This window comes from Echinops telfairi, unplaced genomic scaffold (assembly GCF_000313985.2).
Source record: "Echinops telfairi isolate 266 unplaced genomic scaffold, ASM31398v2 ScPeMD7_7468;HRSCAF=8506_0, whole genome shotgun sequence".
Classification (NCBI taxonomy): Eukaryota; Metazoa; Chordata; class Mammalia; order Afrosoricida; family Tenrecidae; genus Echinops; species Echinops telfairi.
Window position 1 is genome coordinate 2,790,802 of NW_022111369.1, and position 7,820 is coordinate 2,798,621.

Genomic DNA, 7,820 nt, shown 5'->3' on the forward strand with positions numbered 1-7,820 from the left:
TTCTCCTGCAGAGCAGCCGGTGGTTTTGAACTGCTGACCGTGTAGTTAACGGCCCAATGCATAACCCACCACACCAGTATAAGTCAGAATCAACTCAGTGGCAGAGAGTATAAGACTATCTCCCAAACCCCAAATATGCCCTGGCAGGTAGAAAGCAATCTGCAGAGGGTTATCAGGAATCCATTCATTCTCCTATTCTGCCACCAAGTGTTGGACAAAATGTAAAGAGATAAGCAGTAAGGAAAGGATAAAGATAAAGAAACATTCATAGTACATTTTAATAACTGAAAAGGAGTCCTGGTGGCACAGGGTGTAGGGTGTTGAACTGCCATGCTCCAGGTTGGCTGTTCAAACCCACCAGAGGCTGCATGGGAGACAGTTGAGGCTACCTGCTCTAATACAGGTGCACAGAGACTCAGAAACACTATACAGGGCGGCTGTGAGGGAGAACCAACTAGACAGCCCTGGAGTCTTTGGGGAAACATGACAACGGAATCCAATAAATGCCATCAAATTGACTTGAATGTAAAAAAAAACAACCAAAAAACAACAACTAGGGGAGAGGACTACACAGTCAAGTCAAGGAATATAGCAGACCAGAAAGAAAGGAAAACACTACTGAAAGAGACAAATGTCTTGGATAAAATGGAAATGAACAAGCAGGATCAATGAAAGCAAAGAGCGCTCGGCTGCTTCTCAGGGCTCAACTGGGTCTAATCGCGCTCTCAGAGATGCAGAGAAATGCCTGGCACCTCCACACTTGATCACTAGGTTCAACTGAAACAGAAATGGGAACAGCTTGTTTTTATAAGAATCCTATGACTATTTGGAGGAAATTGGCTTTGTTAAAAAGTTCTTCCAAAATCTAAGCCCAAACCTTCCACCCTATCCACCCATAAACTAGCTGCAGCACTGTCTTCCAGGGCCACACGGATTCTACTTCCCCATCCCTTGAAATATTTAAAACCGGCTGAAAGGCCCAATGCCCGGCCCTCTTCACAAAGCCTCACTGCTTCCTCTAGGAGAAATCTCCCCAGCATCTCTGGATGCTCTCATATAACAGTCTCCAGATGGCCAACCCCAGGGCCAATAACTTTTCCATTGATTCCATTTTCTCAAAGTCCTTGAAATAGTATTTACACTACCCCGACATATAGGTGATGGGCTTTACATTAACATTGTACCTTACATTAAGAACTCACTTTATGTTCAGAAGTCTATTATCTGAATTACATTGTTTGATCCTCACAAAAACCTAAAAGGGGTTTTGTTTTCCCTTCCATTTGAATGTTGGGGAGGCTGAGAGCAAAGCATTTTCGGTAACATGTTCAAGGGCACAGACTGGGGGAGCTCTGGTCAGAACACTAATCTCTGATTTTGTTTTCTCTTCCATATTGTAGTATGACAATGCTCAGCTACATGTGAAAGCAGAGAGAGATTCATAAAATGAATGCCTATATTTTCATCAACTAAATTTAACGATTAACATTTGCCTCATCTACTTTTTCAATCCTCGATGGAAGTATTTTTAAAGCAAACTCCAGGCATCCTGGCATGTTATCACTCATGTCTTTGCATCACTAAAAATAAAGAGGTTTGTTACATAACCATAAACTGTTATCATCTCTAACAAAACTAGTAGTAACTTCTTTGCATAATCTAATGTTCACTCCATAGTCAACTTTCCCACATTAAATCCCAAGCATCTTTGTAATCATTAATAATAATTAAAAACAACTCACTGCCATCGAGTCAATCCCACCTGATAGCAACCCAATGGGAGTGGGTAGAGGCGTGCCTGCGAGATTCCAAACTCTGTAGGGGAGTAGAAACCCCCGCTTTTATCCCAGTCAACTAATACATGAGCCATGTTCCTTGATTTCTAATCCATTCTTAATCCTACAAAGGTGGAAATGAGGAAATGATGAAAAGAGGATGTAAATTTTTTAAAGAATTAAATAAAAAAGATTTATTGATCGACCTTCCAATATTCTACCAAATTTAAATACAAACAGCTTACACTTTGGTTTTCCTTATCACTCATTCAGCATGGTCCCTGGGTGATACAATGGTTTGCCCTCCACTGATCCTTTAATTGCATCCAGCCTTCAGCTGAGAGGCAGGTTTAGAGATCTCTTTCCATAAATACCATGGCCAAGAGAATTCCGGGAGTAGTTCTACTCTGTAACACAGGGGTGCATGGGGCAGCATTCACTCCAGGGCAATGGGTTTGGCTTTTGTTCTGGATCACTCTGCACCCTGACTTTTCCCTGGTCCCTCTGAGTCCAACCTGGGTTTAAACGCTCCTCACTAAGTCCCGGGGGGAAGCAAATGATTTGCAATTGGTTACTAACCTAAAGATGGGTGGTTCAGACCCACCCAGCTCTACCTCACATGAAAGGCCCCATCCTCTACTCCCATAAAGATAACAAGCAAGAGAATTCCTACAGAGCATTTCTGTTCTTTAACACGGGTCGCTATGGGTTGGAATTGGCTCGAAGGCTATAGGTTTGCTGCTTTGTTTTTGTTTTTCCCATTTTCTTTCTTTCTTTTTTTTGATCATCACTCCAAACCAAACCAAACCAAATGCACTGCCATTGAATCAATTCCAACTCATCTTGAAAGGGTAGAACTACCCCTATATGTTTCCAAGAATATGAATCTTTACAGTAGACAGCCTTGTCTTTCTCCCACCGAGCGGCCAGTGGGTTTGAACCACAGATCTTGGGGTTAGCAGCTCAATGGATGGTCCACTATGCCACCAGGGCTCCACAGCCATCACTAGAGGGAAGAATTAAATGAGCTGTTCCTAATCATCAAACCCCAGCCCTCATACCGTGAAGCCTCTGTCAACATCCTGCTCCAAATGTGCTCGGACCATAGCCTGGGAATTCTTGTCCATAACTGGGGAATTTAGTTGGCTTCTTTGGACATATCATGTTTATAAGTGTCTAGTGAACCCACTATCATTCCTGTCAATTATCCTTTATCACTTTATGGGATATCCTTTATCACTTTATCCTCTACCTCATTAAAAAAAAACTATTCAATATGTCGGCATTTTTCTTAGTGTTTTCATTGAAATACCATAAGTTGATGACATTGAGAAACAGTCTCATCAACAGCATTATGGTGAGAGGTCTAAATTCAAGGTGCTACCTCTAGGACGAGGCTTTCTGCACCCGCTGGGGGTGGGAAGTGGGGAGGGCGGGATGGTGCGGTGGGGAGGAGTGTCCCCCTTGTCTCTCTTCAACTTCTGGACTTGGGTTTCTCGGCAATCTTCATGTGCTGTGACATCCATCTGTGTTTCCTTGCTTCTGCGCCTCATCTGCTCTCTAATATCTCACGAGGGATTGGTTTAAAACACACTTTACACCGCCGTGGCTTCATTCACACTGCAAAGAAAGCCATGCCCCCAAATGAGGATTCCCTCCATAGGTATAAAGGTCAGGAGCTATAGAGACTTGGTGAACAAAATTCAATCTAGAACACAGTCCACTTGAGAGAGCCGCTACCCCTCATACTCGAACACCCCCATCTGCATTGACAGGTCGACGGCTAGAGACACCTAGAGCATTTTCAATAAGCAAGAAAATAACTGCAAAAATTCAAGTCCCCATTCTAACCAGACCTTCCTCTGCCAATTATTCTATCCAGTAACGTTTTATTCACCAACTCCATCCGAGGAGACCGGAAGCAAAAGCTTCATTGTTCTACTAGCTGCGAGACTTCCTGAGTGGGAGATCAATCACAGCCTCCCATCTAGGTAAGTCCTTGTGGAGTACAGGATCATCCACGTGCTGGGAAGAAGAAAGAAAAGGGGACCCTGCCAGGCCTCGCCCCACAAAGAGACAGCACTAGGTTGTGATGATCAGAGCAAGAACGGATGTTGCCTCGGTGGTGCAGGGTGTCCGAGGAGAGCCCTCAGGGACCCTCACACTGGCTGCAGGAACCATTGCTCTCCGATGAGAGCCCTCAGGGACCCTCGCACTGGCTGCAGGAACCATTGCTCGTTGTAATCCAGGTCTCATTTACCTCAGAGTTCACCTAGAGACCAGTCATGTGAGGTCAAAGGATGGAAGACTTCTGGGAAAATCAGCGTGGCCAGCTGGCCAGTGGCTGTGCTGGCCATGGTAGAAAGAAGAAAAGAAGATTAATGCCATGGCTGCTCTTGAGCATAACAACAGAATGAATCTCCCAAAGAGGATAAATATTTGTCACACCAAACCAACCAGCTCAGGAGCTTTCCTCTCTTCATTTTTTTCATCGTCCTGAAAGTAATGCTTGCTTAACTATCGCAAACTCTTGTTCAAATAGCTCAATCCTTAAGGAATAAAAAAGCATGTCAATGTAACCGAAGTGGATACAAGATGCACCATTGTGCAAATCGTAGGTTTGCTTTAAAAAAGGAAAAAACAATGCCCTGTGGTTGCTGGGGCTGTTGTTCAAGTACGGCTTGCCAGTCGATGGCGATGGGCCAGAGCAATGCTGTGATGTATGCATGGAGGCTGTTCCTATTCAGCAGCCTCCATAGCCCGGCCACTGGTACATGAGAGGGGGGGGGGGGGTGAGAAAGAAAGGGGGAAAAAACCAAAACAAAAATAGAAATTGACTTTGACCAAAGAGAGAAACCAATTACAATTTTACTGACCAGTTTAAATGTACCTATTGATAAGTTGGGGGTATGCATACTTGCCTGTTCTATCATGACAATACGGGAAAGAAATGTTCAGAATAGAGACTGAGGTGGTTTGAGCTTAAATGTCTTCATCGAGGTTAGGTGAATTGGGAGTGCAGCTAGAAATGGCCATTAATAGTAGCACAGAAACACTGTCTAAGGACTTGAAGATGGGATTCAGTGTCCAAACGTGTCCTTTCTCAGCCTGGTGAAGTCATGGGAAATGACATAAAATGGATAATAACCGCAGAGAGGACAGCATAACGTTTGCTGCTGGGACACTGAAGGCAAATAGAAATCGGTCTGGCCCGTTTGCTAAGTTGGCTGTGTGCTAGACACGGAGTGGGGCATTCTGGATACTCAGCATTGGGTAGCAGTGGTTCTAGCTTACAGAGCAGCAAACAGCCTCAGAGGACCTATAGATTTTTGCCCTTCAGCCATCTGGCTAATAGGAGGCTACTACTTGAAACCAGATCTGTTTATAGCACTACAGATATTTTTTTCTTTTTCAATCATTTTCTTAGGGGCTCATACAACTCTTATCAAAATCTATACATACATCAAGTGTGTAAAGTACATTTGTACATTCATTGCCCTCATCATTCTCAAAACATTTCCTCTCCACTTAAGCCCCTGGCATCAGATCCTCATTTTTCCCCTCCGTCCCCACTCCCCACTCCCTCATGAGCCCTTGATAATTTATAAGTTATTATTTTGTCATATCTTGCCCTGTCCGACGTCTTCCTTCACCCACTTTTCTGTTGTCCATCCCCCAGGGAGGAGGTCACATATAGTTCCTTGTAATCGGTTCCCTCTTTCCAACCCCCTCTCCCTCTCCCCTCCCAGTATCGCCACTCACACCACTGGTCCTGAAGGGATCTTCCGCCCTGGATTCCCTGTGTTTCCAGTTCCTACAGATATTTTTTTTATAGTATTCTAGAAATACTAATAATGGAACTCAAGTAAAGGGCTATACTGTTAAGAGTGCTAAATGATTCAAACTTAATCTTGGCTGATGTTGGGTGGGTGACACTTGCCCCCATACCTAAAATGGGATAATTACCATTGCAGGAAATGTCTCAGATCATTTAGGAACAACGTATAGTTTTATGGTTAAGAATGGAAATGTCTTAAAATGTCCTTTTATTTTCTATCACAAGTGCTAATAAGAAGAGAATATATTATTTGCATAGTGGGGATATTTTCTAAGGGTATCTAGTTAAGAACATGAAAGGCACTCTCTCTGGCAATTATGATTACTTCCATCGTTAGTTTCAGCAACAGAAGCAACTGATTTCATCTTAATTCAAAGTATTCTCTTTCTCTCTCTCTCTTTTAAAAAATGCAATTACAACCAATACCTTTGACGCATAGTTTGTTGTTTGGGGTTTCTTTTTTATACTCCAAAAATTTATACATCAATTTATTTACTTTCTGAGTGAACCAATAGGACTGTAGGAACTCAGAAGCATGTGTGAGTTCTACATCGTAGGACACAGCAGGAATCCATATTGTTCTGAACATTTAATATGAGAACGTTTATTGGACTGGAAAGGAAGAGGAAATGTCCTTGCACTGTTTCAAAGCAAAGTCAAATCTCCAAATAAATAAGTGCAATACTCATATACACTGGGCATATTTTTTCCGGTAGCCAGGGATACAAGGAATGTTTCTTCAGTGAATGCAGTGGGGTCTATGATGAGCTTAGCAAAAAGTATGAGAATAATGATGATGTAATCAATAGCTACTAGATAGTTGGTTTTTATCAACAAATCACAGTGGATAGAGCTTTCACACACACACACAGAGCAGACAATTCTTCAATTAGTTTTTAAATGGTGTGATATCAGAGAGATCACCAATGCGTCATCTCTACTTCCACATTTTCTAAAAAGGCATGTGCTTCTCTCGAAAATACACCTCCTGGCATATTTGTCTGAAGATCAAATGTAGGAGAAATAACTACCTCATCCCAATAGACCTCTTGAGCTTACCCTAGCAGACGAGGTCACCAAGAAGAACAGTGGAGGGATCGGGTGCAGAAACGGGATGCACAGCTGTAGCAAACACCCTGCAGAAAAGCGTGGGGGAGTCTGGGAGGGCAAGAGATGGCCGCGTCAATGGCTTAGTGAACTTTAGTCCGATGACTTTCTCTCCAAGGAGTTTGGGTTTTTGAGGGAGAAAGAAATAGAACTGATCTGAAAGAAGTAGTGAGGAGTAAGGAGGATACCTATCCAACCTCCCAGACTGCAGGCATGTGGAGAGGAGTGAGAAGGTAGCCATGACTTGCATGGGGTAGCAGAGAAACAGACAGCCTGATAGGGATTTGTAGTTACAAACGCATGGTAAGGATAAAATAATCATACAAAGATAAAAATACAAATAATGAGTAAGAAAGAAAAGACCAGGGAAGAAATTTTTGTCATGGAACAAGCAAGAAATACTTGCACCTAGAACAATTTCAGGTTGGATCAAGAGGCATGTCAACAGGCCAATTATCAAGTTCAATCCAGTACAGTCACAGTTACAATGATCTCTATCTGATAGTAAAGCTGTTTGAGACCCTTGCCTGTGGCTAGAGATCTGCCAGTGGCTCAGTCTGACTAGAGACTCTGCAGATGGATTTGGGGCTCCCACTGACCTCCATAGATTTCTACAAATTGGGTGTTTGCAATTTAGGCTCTGATATTTTTCCCCTTGCCATATTGGAAGCCCTTTTGTATACCAATGAGAGACATTGGGAACTGCTCATGCAATGCATTTTATCTTCCCTGCTTGCTGAGACTCCATCTGCCTCCACAAGCAGTCCCCTGTGGGCTGCCCAACCCTCAGAGCTGCCTACACCCCACTATGTCTCTTACCAACGTGGGTTCCCCAAGACTCTGCACCCACTGGCTTTTGATCATCCTTCTTCATACGTCACCCTTCTGCACTCTCAGTCTGCAGCCACAGGAGCCGGAAGAGGGTCCTGGCTTGCATTGGACTTATGGACTTGGTTTGGTCTGAGCTGAGATGCCTTCTTGATATAAAAATTACTTCTTGAAAGCTGATGGTGCCCGGCTTTCAAAAGATATAGTGTCTGGGGTCTTAAAAGCTTGAAGGTAAACAAGCAGCCATCTAGCTCAGAAGCAACAAAGCCCAC

General features: G+C 43.3%; 1 non-coding gene across 1 annotated transcript; it reads left to right on the plus strand.

Annotated features, from left to right (window-relative positions):
- Positions 1-4,420: 4,420 nt before the first annotated feature.
- Positions 4,421-4,553, plus strand: LOC115873428. The gene has a single exon (XR_004048425.1). It is a non-coding gene; the product is annotated as a small nucleolar RNA SNORA84 (small nucleolar RNA).
- Positions 4,554-7,820: the final 3,267 nt, after the last annotated feature.